At 40.0% G+C, this 20,090-nt stretch overlaps 1 protein-coding gene across 2 annotated transcripts in view; it reads right to left on the bottom strand.

Annotated features, from left to right (window-relative positions):
• PRICKLE1 (prickle planar cell polarity protein 1) overlaps window positions 1–20,090 on the bottom strand; it is a 125,417-nt gene that overhangs the window by 79,359 nt on the left and 25,968 nt on the right. The window contains exon 1 of one of the 2 annotated variants that reach the window (XM_010382379.2): window positions 2,293–2,338. The exons of the other annotated variant lie outside the window; for it this stretch is intronic. The gene's annotated coding sequence lies outside the window, so the exon portion shown is untranslated. Of the gene's footprint in view, window positions 1–2,292; window positions 2,339–20,090 lie in introns of those variants that run through there. 2 annotated transcript variants of the gene reach the window in all.

The following is a 20,090-nucleotide window of genomic DNA, read 5'->3' as shown; positions in this document are numbered from 1 at the left end:
AACTTTTGACTCCTCAAAACTTAAATACTAATAGCCTACTGTTGACCAGAAGCCTCACTGATAACATAGTTGATTAACACATATTTTGTATAAGTATTATACACTGTATAATATAAGTTTATAAGTATACTTACTTATAAAGTAAGCTAGAGAAAAAAATGTTAAGAAAATCATAAGGAAAAGAAAATATATTTACTATTCATTAAGTGGAAGTGGATCATCATAAAGGTCTTCATCCATGTCATCTTTATGTCAAGTAGGTTGAGAAGAAGGAGGAGAAGAAGGGGCTGGCCTTACTCTCTCAGGGGTGGTAGAGGTGGAAGAAAACCCACATATAAATGGACCTGCACAGTTCAAACCTGTGTCGTTCAAGGGTCAACTGTACTTCACTGCTACACATCAGGAAACATACTAGGCTGCCTCACTATTACTAAATTTATGAGTGATCACTTGATTATGTTGGTCAGCACCAGATTTTTCCATTAGGAAGGTATGTATTTTTCTTTGTCAGTATATGTAACGTATAGCTAATTATACGGTAGATGTATTTTTTTGTACTGTGTCAATGCACTATTCCTCAATGACCTTCCCACTTTTGCAGCTAATTTTTGTTGTATTTGTCATCTATCATCACTATCAATTGAAATCCTCTGCAACTTTCAGGATTTGGGCTGGGAATCTGCTGAGGCAAAATCTCCCCTACTCCCATCTTCCCATCTCCCATAATGTTACATTTATGGACCTAACTTCAGACCCCTAAAGATATGCCAAGTAAAAGATGGCGAGCATTACCCTTTGCAGGACAGGAGAGTTCCATCAGGAAGTTCACTCTCTATCCAAAACTCCAAGGATAATGCTAAACCTCTGGGAGAACTAGTTATACTCTAAAATTTTTATGTTTTATTTTATCAAAGTATTATATATGCACGTTTTTAAAAGCAAAACAGTGAGGGCTAAAAGTCTTACAACAGAAATGGTAGTTACCTGGCTGCTGAAGGCAACCACCTTTGTCTCTTGGAGCTATTTCTTCTGAGATTTACCTCTATATTTCTAAATAACATGTAGAGACTACCACACTTGATTTTACAACTTGAGTCTGGTCTGACCTCCTGTTATCACAGATGAGGATTAGCTGCTTTCCTTCTCCTTGCTTTGGAGGACAAGTGGAAAAGAGCCCATAGGACTACCACATTGAATTTTTTTTTTTCTTTTTTTTTGAGATGAGGTCTTGCTCTGTCACCCAGGCTGGAGTGCAGTGGCATGATCATGGTGCAGTGGCATGATCATGGCTCACTACAGCCTCAACCTCCTGGGCTCCAGCAATCCTCCTGCTTCAGCCTCCTGAGTAGCTCAGACTACAGGTGCACACCACCACGCCCAGCTAGTTTTAAAATTTTTTTGTAGAGACAGCGTTTCACTATGTTGCCCAGGATAGTCTAGAACTCCTGAGCTCAAGTGATGTACCCAGTCTCTTCACCTCAAAGTGCTGGGATTACAGATGTGAGCCATCATGTCTGGCCTCACACTGAATTTTAACAGCACCTAGCACATAGTTAGCAGGCACTGAAAAAAACTTGTTGAATGTCATTCAATGAATGACACACATATCCAAATGCACAAAGCCACACTGCATTCTGCAGTTTCTCATTGTAAGTATGCACTGGGCAGAATGGAAAAGAAACACATAATTCCCCAAAGTCACATGCATTAAATTGTTTATTTGTATCTTGTTTTAGTATGTTCTTTGAAAACATTAAAACTCAACACATTAAAACATTTTGGGGCTGGGTGCAGTGGCTCACACCTATAATCCCAACACTTGGGGAGGCCAAGGCAGGCAGATCACTTGAGGTCAGGAGTTTGAGACCAGCCTGGCCAACATGGTTAAACTCTATCTCTACTAAAAATAAAATAATTTAGCTGGGTGTGGTAGCATGTGCCTGTAATCCCAGCTACTGAGGAGGCTGAGGCAGGAGAATCGTTTGAACCTAGGAGGCGAAGGTTGCAGTGAGCCGAGATTGCACCATTGCACTCCAGCCTGGGTGACAGAGCAAGACTCCGTCTCAAAAAAGAAGAAAAAAATACATATATACATACATACATACATATATATACACACACATACATATATATATGGAGGGAGAGTCTTGAAAGTTATTTGAATGACTTAGTAAAAAAAAAAAAATCTACAGTCAAAAGATTTTTCTTCCAAGTAATTTCTTAATCAGCAATAGAGAAAAGAATTTAGATGTAAGAAAGCAATCTTTTATAAACACTGACGAACAAACATACCAGAAAATATATAGGAAGATCTTCCCTGGAGTCACATAGGCTCAGAATTCAGACCGTTGCCTTGTAGAATTTCAAAGCTTGATGCCAAGCCAAAAAAAGAAAGAAGGATGTATAAGTTATGAATACTTTGAAAAGACTCCCACCTCATTAATATGTCTCAAAACACATTGCTTAAGGGTAAAGTTAATTAAATCACAGTACACATAAATTTGAAATGAACTGGTAATCACAGACAAAATTATGTTATATAGAGACAAAATGAGAATAGTGGATATAAAAATTAAGTGAAAACAGATTCACACAATGGAAGGAACTTTTCACCTGACTTAATGCTGACTGTCTATACTATCCAGCTTTCAGGGATATCTGATGCAAACTGAGTAAAGAATTAAATATTATTCTTCATCTGAGATCTTTTAAAGTAGTGAATCTCATTTTGGGAGGCTGAGGTGAGAGAATCACTTGAGATCAGGAGTTTGAGATGAGCCTGGCCATGGTGAAACCCTGTTTTTACTAAAAATACAAAAATTAGCCAGGTGTGGTGGCCTGTGCCTGTAATCCCAGCTGCTCGGGAGGCTGAGGTGGGAGGATTGCTTGAACCTGGGAGGCGGTGGTTGCAGTGAGCCGAGATCATGCCACCGTACTCCAGCCTGGGTGACACAGCGAGACTCCATCTCAAACAAAACAAAACAAAATAGTGAATCTTCCATTTAGCACTTGATAATTTCTTAAACTGGCTATAAAACTCTTAAATTTACTGGCTGAATTATGCAGTTTTGTGGATTTTTCTGAGACCTTTATATGTGTTTTCTTGTTGTCTGTCCTTGGGCCTTTCACTTTCATTTTATTTCAACTATTTTGCAAGAAAAGAAAGGAAAGAAACTTGAACCAGCCATTCTTATTACTTGTTAACAGTTCTGACAAAATACACCCCAAGTTTTCGCTTGTTTTGTTTTGAATTAGCTGCAAGTTCCAAGTATTCATGCATTCTCACTAATATAGGAACAATCAACAGGAGGTATGAAGTTACCTTCTATAGCTGGAATAATTTCTATCCCTGAAAAGTTATTTCCCTGATAAATCTTCCTCCTTTAACATAGAAACTTAGAATTGGAGGGGTCTTAGCGATGAGCTACTTCAAACCTTTACTGACGCATCTTCCTAGCAACTACTACTGGGAGGAAGTGATGTATGGCGAAAAGAACAAAGGTTTGGGAGCCAGACAGACCTAATTAATAACCCTGGTATGCCACCTAAAACTTTTGAATTTCAGTTTATTTATCTGTAAATGAGGCTAGCAAAAGGTATTCATGAGGCCCTTAGGCAGATTATGTGATATGACATGTGTGCAAGGGCCAGCAGCACCATGCCATGCATAAACCCCAGTACTCAGAGTTGGAGCTGAACCCAGCAGGGTCCTGTCCCAGCTCTGTCTCTTCAAGGCTGTGTATTTCTAGACAGGTCACTTATCTTCTCTAAGGCCCAGTTTTCCTATCTGTAAAATGGGGAAAAAAATACACCTAATTCATGATATTATTTTTAAAGACTGAATGGGATAATGTATGCTATGGTCAAGTAATATGATCTATTATCATTAGGTCAATTCAGATTAAAAGCTAGGAGCTGGATAAACCCACTTCTGAGGTTCTCAGATTAACAATGTTATATACCTAATAAAGGCAGCTATGTAACTGATAATTTATGAGAGGAAAATCAAGGTTATACATTCATAGTACAGGTTAAGTATCCTTTATCTGAAGTACTTGGGACAAGAAGTGTTTTGGATTTTTGACTTTTTTGAATTTTGGGATATTTGCATATATGTAATGAGATATCATGAACATGGAACCCAAGTCTCAACATGAAATTTAATTATGTTTCATATACAACTTATACACATAGCCTGAAAGTAATTTTTAACTATATATATATATATATATATATATTTTTTTTTTTTTTTTTGAGACGGAGTCTTGCTCTGTCACCCAGGCTGGAGTGCAGTGGCCGGATCTCAGCTCACTGCAAGCTCCGCCTCCCGGGTTCACACCATTCTCCTGCCTCAGCCTCCTGAGTAGCTGGGACTACAGGCGCCCGCCACCACGCCCAGCTAGTTTTTTGTATTTTTTAGTAGAGACGGGGTTTCACCGTGTTAGCCAGGATGGTCTCGACCTCCTGACCTCATGATCCGCCCGTCTCGGCCTCCCAAAGTGCTGGGATTACAGGCTTGAGCCACCGCGCCCGGCCAACAATATTTTAAATAATTGTGTGCATGAGACAAAGTTTTTAAATTTTGTTTGTTTTGTGTTTTTTAACAGAGATGTGGTCTCACTATGTTGCCCACGCTGGCCTCAAATTCCTGCGCTTATGTGCTTCTCCTGCCTTAGCCTCCGAACGCACTAGGATTATAGAAGAGAGCCACTGCACTCAGCTGAAACAAAGTTTTAACTGCAACCAGTCACTTGAGGTCAACCAGTTACTTGAGATGTGGAATTTTCTATTTGTGGTGTCATGTTGGTGTGCTCAAAATGTTTCAGATTTTGGAGGATTTCAGATTTTGGATTTTTGAATTAGGGATGCTCAACCTGTATATGCCGTAGTAAAAAACCATACACATAAATATTTATTATGTGCTTCCTAAGCATAAGTCAATATATATAGAAGACAAAAAGCGGGGAACCCAAAGAGGATAACATAGGGTACTGCTGAGACGATACCTATCTAGAAGGGGTCAAAGGCATCTATGCACACGGGAATAACTAACCTCAAAAGTAGTAAATGCTAAGTGGTAAATAAAGGGTGCAAAATAATAAACACTTCAGGAGTTCCAAAGAGCAAAGCTAGACTCACTTTCAGAAGGTACAGTCAAAAGAAGAGGAGGTGGGATTTGTGTTGAGTCTTCGAGGTGGGATTTGGAGAGGAGGAGAGTAGCATGGAGGTCATTATTTCAGATGGAGAGAATGTGCTATCCTGTCCATCCCTCACCTCCAATTGAAATTGATGACAAAGATGCAAATCTGAGTCTCAGAAGATTCCATTACTTGGTTTAAGAAGGGTGAGGATGGACGTGGTGGCTCATGCCTATAATCCTAGCACTTTGGGAGGCCGAGGCAGGTGGATCACTTGAGGGCAGGAGTTTGAGACCAGTCTGGCGAACAAAGTGAAACCCTGTCTCTACTAAAAATACAAAAACTGGCTGGGTGTGATAGCATGTGCCTATACTCCCAACTACTTGGGAGGTTGAGGAGGGAGAATCGCTTGAACCTAGGAGGCAGAGGTTGCAGTGAGCCAAGATCGGGCCACTGCACTCCACTTGGGCGACAGAGTGAGACCCTTTCTCTAAAAACAACAACAACAACAAAAAAAACAAAAAACAAACAAACAAAAAAACACCTAGATAAAGGTCACCTCTCTCCATAGAAAGCTAGAATAAAACCATTAGGGGCAATATTAATGAACAATTTGCTACCCGCCCAGCGTTCCTCATTTCCCAGATGTGCATGGTATCAAACTGATGAAGCTTGGTCAGGGGTAAGAACACGCATCAAACTGGCTACAGCAGAATCCACATCCTAAGGAATTTGCATGAATACAACATAAAAAGTTAAAGAAACAAAAAAACAAAGGTGGAAATATCTGTTGTTAACATTTTCAGGAGTCATGTGCAGAGTTCTCAGGTTAGGGTTTACTATGACTCGAAGCCACATCTTTCCTTTAGGGTCCGAAATCATGGAACCCACCCCCACCCCTCACTGACATCTCCACCTCAATGACTCAAAGGCACCACACATTCCCTATCTCTAGAATGCACAAGCCTCCTCCCAACAACTGTCTAAACCCGAACCTACAAGTCCCCATAGACTCTTCCCTCTCTTCCCTAGCTTGTGTAATAGATGGCTCACTTATCTCTCCAGTCTGCTTCCACCTCCTCTAATCTATCCATACACCACACTGCTGCCACATAGAGTATCACCTACAGGATACAATCTGAACTTCTTAGCAAAGCTCCAAAGGGCATCATTATCTGGCCCCAGCCTACCAGTCTGACCTGAGCTTCCAACATGCTTCCCTTGAAATTTGCATTCTGGCAACATCTAATTACCTAAGAGGTTCTTGAGCTTAACCTGCTTTGGGGGCCTCCCTGTCTTGCACACACTCTTCCCTCTTTACTATACTGACAACTTGGGAAACTTCCACTCATCCTTCTAGCCCAAGTTCAAGTAGCATCTCTGCTCTGATTCTTGTTTGACACCTTTGTACATGCTGAAATGCTCCGCTGTCCACATACTTCACAGTATTGCTATTGTTCACAAGGTCTGACTTTGCACCCACAGTGCAAGCCCCTTGAAATCAGGGACAAAATATTTTTCTCCTTTTGCCCTCCAACCGGGCACACAGTAGTCCACCCAAACAAAAATCTGTTGAGTACAGTGGCACATGCCTGTGGTCCCAGCTACTCAGAGGCCAAGGTGGGAGAATCACTTGAGACCAAGAGGTCGAGGCTGCAGTGAGCCATGATTGCACCACTGCACTCCAGCCTGGGCAACAGAGTGAGACCTCATCTTAAAAGAAAGAAAGAAAAAATCTGTTGAGTAAATGACTGAATTTTAAAATGAGGAAAAGAAGAAGCAGTATCATTTGGTTAAAACCAACAAGTTTGAAGAAATTCACTGGAAACAATAGTTTATTTACTGGAAGAGAAGGGGTGACTTGCATAAGGGTATTCTCTATCAGTTTACCCTTTCTTTGAAACTACCAACAAAATAGTCTCTCAAATGTCGTACTATAGGGCAAAGAAACACAGTGGTATCTGTTGAAAAGACATAACCCCTATAGTACTACCTGAATTTACAGAGTTTCTGAACTGTTTTCAACTGATACTCAGGTGTATCTAGAAAATTTCCAATCCTCTTCCTACTACAAAACAACAAATCAACAGAAAACACCACAAAAACTAAGAACCAGCAAGTCAACAGTTTTAGCAGTAACTTAGCTTTGAGAACGCTCAAAGTTACTTTCAAAGCCCATCTATAAGGGAGGAGACATTATGAAATTGTCAAGAGAGTGTCTCCTTTTTGGCATCCCTTGACTAACAGGGTAACACACAGATTCCTGCCTGAAGTACTAGGGCTGAACTCTAAAATCCTCAAGTTTTGAGTGTTTGGTTAATTGCAATCATTTACTTTCCTTGGGAATTAATAGAAACCATCTGCTTAATGATAAAGCTGAGCTCTGCAATTATTTGAGGAAAAATGTGCCACAGTCAGCATAAAAAAGCCTTATTGAGGAAGCCTGCTAGACATACGTATTTTTTTTTTATAATTAAAGCCAATTGCATTCACTAACTTTAAAATGCCGTTGTGATCAGCTACCTCTTTTTAAAAATTTATCAGCACCACCCTTGTTAATGTGCACCTATGCAACCTTCAATTTTAAACTTACAGTAGCTTCAATAACTATAATTGTACAGATGGTTGTGATCACACATCAGAATGTTGAGGTGATCATGAGAAAAAATAAAGATGGAGAAATAAATGTCTACTGTGAACCACATATCTGCCTTCTGGGTCTGATACCTGTGTGTAGCAGAGTTATTTTACTTCCTAGCAAACAGGAAGATTATTGTAAGCACTCCAAACAAACTGACTTTGAACTGGTCATCAGTCAAAGCCCCAAGTAATACTAACTGCAGTTCTGCTAGCAGATGTGGAGGGTCCCAGAAAAACAGGCAGCTTTTGTTACACAGCAGACTGCAGAACAGGAAGAGCCAACAAAGTCCCCACTGAATGGCTGTAAATATTGATCCACCTGTAAAGAATAAGGGTGCCATCTCTGTATGATGGCAAATAAATAAAGGAGGAGAGTGGAGGAAAGATTAACACACACATTAGGGCCAATTGCTTGAAGCTGGTTTCTTCTCCCTGTGTGTGGTCCAAGGGAAGAGGAGATGTTTATTTGGACATCTTCCCTCCTAAAAGGTCGGCTGTCTGTTTTTCAATGGGTCCAATGCTAGAATCCAATTAATTTCATAAGCAGACATCATATAGTTCTGAAGCAACTTAATAAAGGATTTTGAATTTTTAAAAGAGGTGGGAAGCAGCTGATCCACCCCACCTCAACCAAAAACACCCAAAAAACAAAAAGCCCCACTATATTTCTATGATGTTTAAAACTACTACAGTCCTGTACCTACAGTATGGCACGGAGGCTAAGAAGATGGATTTTGTCAAGTACGACAAATATTGACTGAAATCTCCATTAGCCATTCACAACCTGTACACATTCAAGAAAGTTACTTTTTTTTTTGAGACAGGGTCTCACTCTGTTGCCTAGGCTGGAGTGCAGTTATGCAATCTCGGCTCACTACAAGCTCTGCCTCCTGGGCTCAAGTGAACCTCCCACCTCAGCCTCCCTAGTAGCTGGGACCACAGTTGCATGCCACCACGCCCAGCTAATTTTTGTATTTTTTAGTAGAGACAGGGTTTTGCCATGTTGCCTAGGCTTGTCTTGAACTCCTGGGTTCAAGCAATCCTCCTACCTTGGCCTCCCAAAGTGCTGAGATTACAGGTGTGAGCTACCGCGCCAGGCCAAGAAAGTTCCTTAATGTTACTCTACCTTACTTCCTATTTCTGTAAAATGGAGGGAATATTAATAACAGGAAACTAAGTAAGATAATGTGAAAAGCACTTAGTCCAGAGCCCCGAACAGAGCAAGTGCTCCACAAAGGTGGTTGTATTTGCTTTTGTATTCTTATTGTCATTACAGCCAAAGTCAAAGAATTAGCAATAAAGTCTGAGGAATCACCAATGGGGGTCCCAGTGTCAGGAGGAAGCCATCTCCTCTCTTCTGTCCAGAGGGACTTGAGGGAGTAAGTTAAGAGTTGGGCACAGACTGCTGTGAGTGGGAGTAGCAAGCAGCACTTGTATTAGGAACACAAGCAAAGCCCCTGTTTTAAATTGGAGTAAACACAATCACATTTCTGACAAATAGGGAAGTGGTCTCTGAGAATGGAGGTCCCCAATCTTTTTGGCACCAGGGACCCGTTTCATGGAAGACACGAGGGTGGAGTGTGAGAGGATGTTTTCATCAGGCAGTAGATCCTCATAGGAAGAGAGCAATCTAGGGAGGTTAGATCCCTCTCCTGCGCGGTTCACAATAGAGTTTGAGCTCCTCTGGGAATCTAATGCTGATCCGACAGGAGGCGGAGCTCGGGCTGTATTGCTCGCTTGTGGGTGGCTCACCTCCTGCTGTGCAGCCCGGTTCCTAATAGGCCAAGGACTGGTACTCGTCTTTGATCTAGGGGTGGGGACCCCTGTCTTAGAATATGAATATTTATGTGTCATCCCCAGGTTCTTAATTTCCTCCCCCCTCCCTTGGCCGGGAGTGGTGGCACATGCTGTAATCCCAGCACTCTGGGAGGCGGAGGCGGGCGGATCACAAAAGTCCATTGTGTTGTGTTACTGAAAGGCAGATTGGCTCTAGAATCAGGGGGCGTGGGGGGATGGGGGGTGGGGTCTGAGTGTCTGATGTCCTTCTTGCTCCATCATTGCCCAAGGTAATGTCACCTTGGGCAAGTTACATAACCTCTCTAAGCTTCAGTTTCCTCATCTGTAAAATACAGATAATAGCAGGCACTCTGAATGTGATGGACAGAGTGGTACTCTAGCAAGTTAAGACAATGGCTTGTAGGGTTGGACTGCCGGGGTTCAAGTCTGGTTCTACTGCCAGGTGACATTCAGCAGACCACTGAACATCTGCCTCAGTTCTCTCCTTTAAAAACTGGAGACAAAGGCCAGGCACAGTGGCTCACACCTGTAATCCCAGCACTTTGGGAGGCTGAGGTGGGCGGATCACCTGAGGTCAGAAGTTAGAGACCAGCCTGGCCAACACGGCGAAAGCCCACCTCTACTAAAAAATATAAAAATTAGTGGGGCTTGGTGGTGGCGCCTGTAATTCCAGCTACTCGGGAGGCTGAGGCAGGAGAATCGCTTGAACCCGGCAGGCAGAGGTTGCAGTGGGCCGAGACTGTGCCATTGCACTCTAGCCTGGGCGACAAGAGCGAGACTCCGTCTCAAACAAAACAAACAAACCACCACCACCAACAACAACAAAACAAAACAGGAGACCAAAACACCCATCAAGCTGTGATGATATTAAATAAGCTGACACTATACAGGGTCTTAAAACAATTCATTTTGTTTGTTGTTGTGAAGATTAAAAGAAATAACGCGTGTAAGTCTTGCATATGTTATGTGCTCATTACATAGTGTTCCTCATTCTTATTGTAAAGGAAATACAAAATACAAATGACTAAAAAAGGAAAAAGTAAAATAACCCATAATTTCACATTGAAAACTTAGAACTGAGTAAAGCCTACACAAATGACCAAAATGGTAGTTGGAGAAAAATTCTATTTCCAAGATAACTATGGCCATTGATTTCCCTAGTTATCTTTTTAAAAGGAGACGGAATAGACACTGATGTCTTCCAAAGGTGGGAGGTGACTTTTGTATTTCCCTTTTAGACTAGTTTGCAGTTTACAAGTTACTCAAAGGGCAAACTGAAAACCTGTGAGGAAGAAAAGCATCGGCCGGGCGCGGTGGCTCACGCCTGTAATCCCAGCACTTTGGGAGGCCGAGACGGGTGGATCACGAGGTCAGGAGATCAAGACCATCCAGGCTAACACGGTGAAATCCTGTCTCTACTAAAAAAAATACAAAAAATTAGCCGGGCATGGTGGTGGGCGCCTGTAGTCCCAGCTACTCGGGAGACTGAAGCAGGAGAATGGCGTGAACCTGGAAGGCAGAGCTTGCAGTGAGCCGAGATCGTGCCACTGCACTCCAGCCTGGGCAACAGAGTGAAACTCCGTCTCAAAAAAAAAAAAAAAAAAAAAAAAAAAAAAAGGAAAAAAGAAAAGCATCACAAGAGGTGTGGCAAATTCTTACTAGAAAAAAAAAAGTTTCAAGTTTAAAAAAGGACTTTTAACCAAACCCAGGAGAATAAAGGGAGTGAATTTGCTAATGCCAATAAAGCCCAGTTCTCTTCGTGGTGAAGGTTATAAAACACAGAACCTTCCCACTAAAATCGAGGCTCACGTTCCCTTCACCAACTCTTTCCCTAAGGTACTGGGCAATAAGATGAAAATTCCTCTAGTTTAAATAAAACAAAATGACTAGAACTTCTTATTTTTCCTTACATGAGTACCTCACTAGGTAGTGCAATATGGACACTTAGATGGGACGGTTCATTTAAGTGTTGCTTTGGGTGGGCAGCTATCAAAAAAATTCTTCAAACTCCTTTAAAATACGTAAATTCTCAGGCTGGGCGCAGTGGCTCATGCCTATAATCCCAGCACTTTGGGAGACCAAGGAGGGTGGATCACCTGAGGTCAGGAGCTCGAGACCAGACTGGCCAACATGGTGAAACCCTGTATCTACTAAAAATACAAAAAATTAGCCAGGTATGGTGGCGCACGCCTGTAATCCCAGTTACTCTGGAGGCTGAGAGAGGAGAATCACTTGATCCTGGGAGGCAGAGGTTGCAGTGAGTAGAGATGACGCCATTGTACTCCAGTGTGGGCGACAAGAGTGAAACTCGTCTCAAAAACAAAACAAAACAAAACGAAAAGCAGTAATTTCTGTTAGACTATAGAGGAAAATGGAATAGACTTAGCACAACTATTTTGGGGTTAAATAGTATTATTGTGGTTATATATGCGAAAAACAATAACCTTTATGTGAGAGTATAAAATCAGTTTAGCAATGTTTCTTTTCATTGCTTTTCTTATTCCCACCTTTAAAATTTAAAACCTTTCACAACATATATTTACCTGAATGTTACATACTCATAATTAGCTTTTTCTTACAAGGGAACACAAAGATCATTATTTCAATGTTTTGTTGAGTTTCAAATGACACAGAGCTCCGAGTTGAAAATGTTCTCATTATGGCTTTTTATAGCTTAACACAAAATTTTGAAATAGAACAAATGGGTATTTGTAAGGTAAAATACATTCTAAATATTTTAATAATTAGTAAATAAAGGTAACAGTAAAAAAAATAGCTTTTAAAAAAGCATCCCCCTAGAATCCTTCTAGAATGGCCATTATTTCTATATAGCATTTTCTTTATATACCACTTGGTTGTTCAGCATTAGCAATAACCTCACTCCTAACCCCAGTGCATATAAACCTTCTATTATTCTAAGGGCCCAGAGAGTAAAAAGAATCATGCCTTTCACTATTTAATCACCACATTTGATTTTCTTTACAAATAGCCTGAGGTTAGGTCTGTAATATTATGTATCTCTTAATTCCACTTTGAAGGTAAGCAAACATTTACCACCTCACTCAGTTGCTAAATACAATCCATATTATTTTCTGTAATTCAGGCATAAAACCCTATTGATTATGTGCAAGTGGCCACTTACTAGGTTGCCTTAAGCAATTGATTGTTGAATTCGCTGAATGAACGTCTCTGGCTTTGAGAGGGGCAAAAAGCTACAGACTTCATTACAACCCTCTCCCTGCGTAAAGGGTTTCAATGTTTCCCAGGTCCAAGGATGAAGCCCCAAATGTTTGTGAGGCCAGCAAGACCCTGGAAGACCTGGCTCCTTCCCTCTGCCCCATTCCATCACAAGACATGATCGTCTTTGTTCTTTCTAATAACAACCATCACCATGACCATCACCATAATAATATCTATACAGGGCTTAAGTATTTTATACAATTCATTTAATCATTATGACCACCCTGTAAGGGAGGGATTATTATCCTCACTTTATAAAGGAGCTTCCCTGATTTGCTGGAGATCATGCAGCTGCTACCTAAGTGTCATGGCCAGGGGTCAAACACAGGCTCTCGGGTTCCACGTCTGTGCTCTTGGATCTAGATCCTTAATCAGAAATAGGATGCAGTAAGAAGTAGGGCCTTAATGAATCTTTATTAAGTGACTGAACAAATGGGTTTTATAATTAGTCAAGAAGTTTACATAGTCAATACCCAACTTCTTGACTTTCCAATATATGTACATGCCTGATGGGGTGCAAAGAAGGATTAAAATGGATAATGCAAAGATATGGGTTTTGCAAATTTGAATGTTCTTCACAAATAGTTTTTATGCTTTGCTCAACAATTATTTTTGAGGACCTAGAATGTACCAGGCACCCAGACTAGAATGAGACACTGCCCTGCCTTCAGAGTTTATGGCTTAGTTTAGGACAAAGACCAAGGAATGAACTCTTATTTAAAAAAAAAAAAAAAATTTTTTTTTTTTTTTTTTTTTTTTTTTTTTTAAGAGACAGGGTCTTACCATCTTGCCCTGGCCCTAGCACTCCTGGGCTCAAGTGATCCTCCTACCCCAGCCTCTCAAGTGGCTGGGACTACCACCTTGCCTGGCTCAAAGCCTTTACTTTCTACCTGAGTGGTGACTGGTGAGTGCTACTCAATGACAGAAAGATATGCACCTAGCTAAAACAATGGCTGAAAGCTTTTAAAATAAAGTCAGTTTATTCAATACATATGCATTATCCTTTAAGCTTTTGTGGACAGGCCTGGGGACAGTGCCTGGACGGAGGAGCAACTCAATACATATGCATTATCCTTTAAGCTTTTGTGGACTGGCCTGGGGACGGTGCCTGGATGGAGGAGCAACTCAATAAGTGTCTGTTAAATAGATGAAAGAAGGGCCAAAGGAAGGAAGCAAGCTAACTCTATATGGTCACATTGTTTGGGAAAATGCATTTCACATTCTAAATAACTTGCCAGCTCAAGTAGTTCAATCTGTGTACAAGAGCAACAGATCATCTCCAGTTTACATCCTCCTTCCCTCTTAACATATGCTTCCCTTAAAATTTGTGGCGGAGGGAATCAATAATCAAAATAGCAAACAGAATTCCTCTCTTCCTTTCTGAAAATGCTCTATTTTTAAAAGATGTCCATGTTTGTTCATTTAAAAGTTGCTTTAGGAGTTAGAAAAGGCCTGGATCTATCCCTGTGTTATCCATCATGCACAATGCATGGAACACTTGAGTACAATTCTGAGGATTCTATAGGAGTCATCTTGTTTTTATAAAATTGGCAAATCAAAATTTTAGGTTTCATGACTGTTTTATGTAACCATGCAGTTTTTCTCTCTCTCTATATAAAAGGCTCCTCAAACACACACTAAGCTACTCATTCCAGAATCATCACAATCTTTTCAATCAAAAAGTGAACAGCTTTGACATTTTAAAATAAGAGACTGTCGCTTTCGGAATTTGATTAGACTATTCTAATAGCAGGCTAGAGTCATTAAAATTGGCTTTTAGAGAGACACTTCACATGCTTAGTAATTGGCACATCGGAGTGACGACAGCCTCCAAATCAGGCTTCTGAGTAAGATAGTCTTTATCTAGTTGTCTTTAAAACTGGGTAAAGGCATGTCCACACACAAGCCACCTACTAGAAATGTGTTTCAATATTGTTTAACCACTCATACTATGCACCTTCATAACAAAGTGGTGCTATTTTACAGAAATAAAATGTAATACTTACACCTTAAATCAATGCATACATATTCTCATGTAAGAAATGTAAAAGATGTTCTGTGAAATATTTCTGCTACCATAATTCAAAAGTAACACACACAAATGCATTTAATAATCCTTCTCTTTGTCCATTATTACCATGAAGGGTGTAAAAGGAAGGGAACAACCAATCATTTGTTAATGGTTTGGTAGAGAAATGCCAGGTTAATTAAAACAACAAAAAAGGCACAATGTTTCCTAAGATTTACTACCATTTTATGGAAGGGCAAACTTTCTTTAAAATTCCAGATGTGAAACTGCCTTAGGAAAATTCCGATGCTGTTGTGGAAAATGCAGTGAAGGTCTCCAACAGGATCCTGCTTGCCTGGGTCCCCCAGCTGGCTTTACCATGGGCCAGTGGATGCCAGCCGTGAGTGAGCGCTGGACCACAAGCTTGCTGTTTTTGAGCTACTAAACTACAAAGCAACACTTTCTTTTAAAAGTCTTCTAGAGAAAGTAATAAAGTGCTATTTCTTGGCTTTAATGACTTTATTTTCTTTTAAAGAACTTCATTTTTCTGCAGAGGAGCTAGAGCTGAAAAATATGGTTGATACTGTGTAAAACTCAGCAAAGGCACACTACAATGAGAAAGTAAATGACACTGTTCAAAGAGCAAGTATAGGGAATTCGTTTATTTTCCTTAGTCAATCAAACAGTAAATAGGCAGGAGATTAAAAAAAACAGCTGATATTGAACCAGGTGAACCGAATTGCATGACTGTATAAATTTTTCATTTGCAACAAGTCCTAGCTTTCAGGCTGCAATATAGAGTGTAAATTTCTGCAGAAAATTAGCAAGTTTGATTTACTAAGGAGTTTGAAAAAGGAGCCCTTCTCCTTCCAAAAAGAAAATCAAAGGACAATGAGCTCAGGCCTCTGTGAAGGGCTAGACATGCATCAGAATTCCTACAAAGAAATCACTTTTTCTTCCTTGTCCCTACCATCATATCTCGTTTCAAACTGTTTCCTGGCGGCTTTTAGAAAACAACATTAACTTATATAAGCCATTTGAACTGTCAGAGACCTAAAATTCAGAAGAGCTTTTTTGATGTCAAGATGCTTAACTGCACCTTCCTAATTAACATGTACCAAAGTAAAGCCCACTCAAGACTTGCCATGCTAATGGCAATATCCTAGTTTCTCTTTTTAATTTTTTTAAAAACTTTTTCAGAGACAGGGTCTTGCTCTGTTGCCCAGGCTGGAGTGCAGTGGTGCGATCATAGATCACTATAGCATCAGACTTTTGGGCTCAAGCGATCCTCCCACCTCAGTCTCCCAAGTACCTGGTACTACAGGCATGTGCCACCATGCCCAACAAATTTTAAAAAAACCACAAATGTATACATATATGTGTGTATATATATATATATGTGTGTGTGTGTATGTGTATGTGTGTGTGTGTATGTATGTATTTTTTTTTTGGTAGAGATGGGGGCTTCATTATATTGCCCAGGCTGATCTGGAACTCCTGGGCTCAAGCTAACCTCCTGCTTAGTCTTCCCAAAAAGCATTGGGATTACAGGTGTGAGCCACTGCACCTGGCCTGTTCTCGCTTACCTTAAATACAGGCAACTGATCTACCCCTTGGCTCTGGTATTGATTCTACCTGATTTGATTGATTAAACGTGTCTTTATCAAGTTCTCACAATGGGGGAACTTACATTCCAGGTGTGAAGTTTGGAGCCTGTGCTGGAGGGTTTTTTATATGATACACAAATTATAGAAAAATGAAACAATCCTATCATGTTCCCTAAACATTATTTCTCAAAATTAATGTGCTAACCAATAGTTCGCTGTATACTGGAAAAGAAATGAACAGGAACCAGCTCTTCAAACTTAAGGTAAAGTATTAAATAGTTAGATATCACAGATAATTGGGAAATCTCCTTTATTATTATTATTATTACTATTTTTGAGGCAGACTCTCACTCTGTTGCCCAGGCTGGAGTGCAGTGGTGAGATCTTGGCTCACTGCAACCTCCATCTCTCAGGTTCAAGCAATTCTCCTGTCTCAGCCTCCAGAGTAGCTGAGATTTGTAGTCCCACCATGCCTGGCTAATTTTTGTATTTTTAGTAGAGATGGAGTTTCACCATATTGGTCAGGCCGGTCTCGAACTCCTGACCTCAGGTGATTCACCCGCCTCAGCTTCCCAAAGTGCTGGGATTACAGGCAAGAGCCACCGCACCCAGCCTCCTTTAATTATTTGGGTATTTACATTCTCTGACATGAGTGTTCAAACTTATACCATTTCTATTATCTGGGACTATCTGTTACGGTAGAAACAGAAAGAGAGAGAATATGTGATCCAGTTTTCCATGAAGAGCTAGCATTTATTATTTCTACATTTTATTCTGGACTAGGCAGGTATTTACTTTTGTGCTTTGTCATGGGTGAAACCAGTATCCCCAAACCTATCTCACATATGTCTATCACTATTCACAACTACGGTTAGACAAGGATGGCTGTGCATCTAATTCTAGAAAAAAAATCATCCCTTAAGCTTGGCAGGTCAAAAGCCCATCTTCATGCAAAAAAACACATGCTCTATTGAGAATTCTGATAACTAGTAATCACCTGTTAACTTTGGTTAATCACATAATAATTATTAATAGAGTCCTATGCTCAAAAAGAACAAAAATGTCTTACAGGATTTGTGATGCCTGAAATGCTATAAATCTCTGAGGACAGGTTATATCCTTCCCTCTTCCTTGAGGCATTTGTCACAATTCTAGACAAGATTAAAAAGAGATAAGCCTCAGAAACTTTTGAAGATATTAGAAAAACCGTGTTAGGGAAGTGACTTAGAGGTTAGACTTTAACAAACCAACACCCTCCAAATGTCTACCACTAATAATAAACTGTCATCTGCTACAGCAAGATGGAGACTGAGCCAACAAGGGACTATATATTTAGTAATAACCTTTATTCTCTTTTCTCTTTGTTGTGTGTGTTGCAAGGGAAAGATCTATTTTTAAAAATAACACAATAGAAAAGTGGCAAGTAGACAATGGCATTTTTCACTAACGGGCCTTTCTAACCACTCCCCATCACATCTCTGACCTTCTTTCTTCTACTAAACTTTCTGATTACTCCACCCAAGTTTTTCTCTTAAATACTATTTGTTCTGCTCTATTCAACTTGTAAGTTTTATAACAGTCATAGAATTGCTTACTGATGGCATTTATCTTCTATGAATATGTGTTTTCAAATGTGTTATTTACTGTATGAAGGTTTATTCTGTCCAAGAATTTATAAACGAATTTGGTTCAAATTTAAAGATTATATTTTTTAAGGCTCAAAATAGTTTTTAACTACAGGCTAATACGTCTGTTACAAATCCTCACCAGAGACTTAATCAGAGTGTACATGAAATGTATTTTATTTTCCAGTTTAGATGTCAATTTTTAATGATAATGACTCAATGCTTACATACAGTAACCATGAAATATTTGTGTACAGTTAACTACGAAAAGTTATGTCTAAGGCTGGCAAGGCATATTCCCAATTAAAAATCACACTGAGAATTTGTCAGTCATTGGACTCCCATCTTATGGCTACTTCAAAGAAAATAAGTGAAAATGTGATGTTCCACCCATTTTCTTTTTCTTTTCTTTTCTTTTCTTTTCTTTTCTTTTTTTTTTTTTTGAGACAGAGTTTTGCTCTGTTGCCCAGGCTGGAGTGCAGTGGCACGATCTCGGCTCACTGCAATCTCTGCTTCCTGGGTTCAGGTGATTCTCCTGCCTCAGCCTCCCAAGTAGCTGGGATTATAGGCATGTGCCACTGCACCCAGCTAAGTTTTGTATCTTTAGTAGAGATAGGGTTTCCATGTTGGCCAGGCTGGTCTCAAACTCCTGACCTCAGGTGATCCACTCGCCTCAGTCTCCCAAAGTGCTGGGATTACAGGTGTGAGCCACTGTGCCTGGCTCCCACCCATTTTCAAATCAGTCAAAAGGCAAAGATATCTCATTGTTTGTGCAGTAGAAAATTAAAGAATATATGCTAACATGGTAATAGTACAAAAGGAATGATTAGGACAGGGAAGGCAACCTGACTAGAGATTGTGTAAAAGACAATGAAACTCAATTCAAGGATGTAAAAGATATTAATAAACAGTTTTAAAAAGGCAGAGTCAAAATATATTACTAACATATTAGAACTAAAGGAAGGTAAGAAAAGTTGCAGATGTTTTGAAAGCAGGTGACAAAGTACTACTGTGAATACCAAAACACAGCATCTCTGGAAGAGACCTTAAAAATAAGAAAAAATTAAAACTAACAATGGAAGAAATGAGAAATGATTAACTGTAAGAAAAAAACTCAAGATGTGAAGATTCAATAATAAGTAGACAAGGAAGAACCAAAGCAAGGCAAAAGACCTGCAGACAGATGCACAAAGAAAATCTAAACATCAACTTTGTATTGTGGAGAAGAGATGTGAATATTATCTAAATCACAGAAGGAAAAGAAAAAAAAAATTGTTTAAAGGTAGAAGAAACTGTACTGCTAAGATAGTTTATTACTGCCCAGAAACACTGGGCACTAATCAAGACATAGCTTACATTCAAGTTTTGGCAGATTTAATTTAAAAATTTTAATTGTGATCAGCGGGCCGGGTGTGATGGCTCACACCTGTAATCCCAGCACTTTGGGAGGCTGAGGCAGGTGGATCACCTGGGGTCAGGAGTTCGAGACCAGCCTGGCCAACATGGTGAAACCCTGTCTCTACTAAAAATACAAAAATTAGCTTGGTGTGGTGGCGGGCGCCTGTAATCTCAGCTACACAGGAGGCTGAGGCAGGAGAACTGCTAGAGTCCGGGAGATAGAGGTTGCAGTGAACTGAGATTGTGCCACTGCACTCCTGCCTGCCCAACAGAGCAAGACTCTGTCTCAAAAAAAAAAAAAAAATTGTTAACAGGACAATTTTATGGTTCTGGATAAAGAGCTAACTGACTGCCACAAACAAAAACTTGCCTGTGGCAAGCAAAATTCCAGCAGGACGAGCATGAAGAATATTATTTTTTTCTTCTCAAACTACATACATACTGGAGTATTTTTTAAATGTTTAATTATCATGGGTATATGTATGTTGCACAATATTGGAGTTTTTAAAAAAACAAATCTTTTCTGGTGGCATGTATCTGCAAGCCAAAGAAAAATCCTGATCAATTGTTTAATATTAAAATAGCATACAGACAGGGAGAGTATACAATTTGTCATGCAAAACAGGACATTTTTAGA

The sequence above is a fragment of the Rhinopithecus roxellana genome, chromosome 10 (assembly GCF_007565055.1).
Source record: "Rhinopithecus roxellana isolate Shanxi Qingling chromosome 10, ASM756505v1, whole genome shotgun sequence".
Classification (NCBI taxonomy): domain Eukaryota; kingdom Metazoa; phylum Chordata; class Mammalia; order Primates; family Cercopithecidae; genus Rhinopithecus; species Rhinopithecus roxellana.
Note: the sequence above shows the minus strand (reverse complement) of the source record. Positions and strands in the feature narration are given on the sequence as shown.